Source organism: Quercus robur, chromosome 5 (assembly GCF_932294415.1).
Source record: "Quercus robur chromosome 5, dhQueRobu3.1, whole genome shotgun sequence".
Taxonomy (NCBI): Eukaryota; Viridiplantae; Streptophyta; class Magnoliopsida; order Fagales; family Fagaceae; genus Quercus; species Quercus robur.
Genome location: NC_065538.1, coordinates 87,667,481 through 87,669,630, shown reverse-complemented (window position 1 = coordinate 87,669,630; position 2,150 = coordinate 87,667,481).

The following is a 2,150-nucleotide window of genomic DNA, read 5'->3' as shown; positions in this document are numbered from 1 at the left end:
TGAAGGTGCCTTTGTGATCAAAAATCATTTAGGCTAGCCTGTTCGTAAAGGTTGTTATTCATGGCACTCTTGCAATGATGAGAACAACCAATTATCCACAATCAGAGAAGCATTATATGAGGCAAGGAAGCAAGGTTTCAGGAAAATAATCCTATTTCTAAAATCAAATCAAGGAGTGAAGCTAATTCAGACACATCGCCTTACTAGCTTTGAGAATGTTCCCATCATGGATGAAATTGCAACATTAAAAAAGATGATTATGCACATTCACATCCAAGTTGCTCCTCAACTGATTTTCAAGATGTTCAGGGACTAGCTAATATGGCAACAATAAGTTTTACAAAACTCTCCTAGTAAAAAATAAATAAATAAATAACCCAAAATGGTAGGTGACAATTATAAGGACCCTTTTGCTTTCATGTAATCTCGTTAAACCTACACAAAGTTTAGATTCAATAGAATTTGAAGTAACTTCTAACATCCATGTTGTTAGATTGTTATTGTCTTTAAGAGCGGGCACCCCGGGGATACTCTACAACAATTTTTTAGTGTGTAAAGAGAGATAATTATTCTTCATTTATTAGTGATCAATATAAGATTATATATAAACCTTTTTAGCATATGATTTTTCATTAATGCATCATACAAGTTGGTCATGAAATTTTGTGTTCGAAACAAGGTAGTCAAGTCCGTACCGGTATGTATACCGGTATCAAAACATCAACGTTTCATACCGGTTTAAATACCAGCCATGTATAGGCCATACCGGCCAATTTCGGGCAATACCGGCCAGTACTGGGCATACCGGCCGGTATAGAAAAAAGTTTTTTTTTTTTTTTTTTTTTAAGTTTTGTAATTTTTGCATTTTCGTTAGGATAGAATGGTAATTTATTTGCATTAACTTATTAGTATCATTTGTTTTATTAGTATGCAATGGTAACTGTGGGGGTAAAGTTCGCCAGTCAACGTTGGGCCATAGTACCTGTACTAGGCCCAACCACAATAAGAAGCGAAGACACAGGCGGAGGACTCCCCCCAGCCCAATCATGTTGGGCCGGGCTTGCTTAGGGGCGTCCAAGGAGGAGTACCTCCTCGGACGCACCAAATGGGAGTCTGATTCACTCCCTTTACATGGCGCAAGGCCAACCAATATCAAGGAAGAGTGCATGACGTTCGGGGGGGGGGCAACCACAACTGCCGCATTAAATGCCAAGGAGCAACTTTTCCAGCCGCATTAATGTGGAAAGGACAGGAGAATAGGATTATCTTGGTCAGTGCAACTCACAGAAAAGAAGGAGGATGTCCTATGGGACAGGCACTCAAGTAGAGGCCCAGATGATTAACAAGTGTAGGGTCATTATTGTAGAAAGGATGATATATAAGAGAAGAAAATCCTCATGGTCAAGGGATCGCAAGCCAGAGGAAGAAAAACAGAGAAAAGAGAAAGGAGTTGGAGAAAAAAGCAGAAGATACAGCCCCACGGACTGTTATCCCAAAAGCTTAGAGGAATATCCCCACGTCCAACTGGTTGCATGGCTTGTTCGTAACTACGTTCATGCTGTCAAGACCTAGTTCTGTAACCTACTCTCTACAAATTCATTGTTGAGGGACTTTTGGGTCAAAATCGCTCGCCTGTTGGGCCTGAGCCCCAAAAACCGCCCCTACAATTGGCGCCGTCTGTGGGAAGGACTTATGTCTCGACAAGTGAAACGGTAAGGGATGGAAGGATCAGGTCCGCGCCTAATCGGACGTGCAGAATCTCAACGACAGGACAACTTTGTAAACCTCGAACGAGCGAAGGACCAAGATAATCAACGAGAGGGCAGTGTGAACACCTCTCACACGAGTAGAAGCCGCTCAAAAGGGAAGGATCATGCGTCCCACCAGCACAACGAGCGGAGGGCACTACAGCAAGAGATTGATGATTTGAAGAAGAAGCTGCGTCGAGCCCAGCGAAAACGTCCTTCGCCCGTTTCGGACACTAGCAGTGGTGAGGACGATGAATACAGACGAAGGTTAAGAATCCCTCCGAGCGAGACGTTCTCCTATGAGGAAGAACGGCCTCACAAACGCGGTCGCAAAAGCCCGTCTTACCAAGGCCTGGTCAACGACGCCATGAGCAAGGCCTTGGACCGAATCTCCCAGTCGCC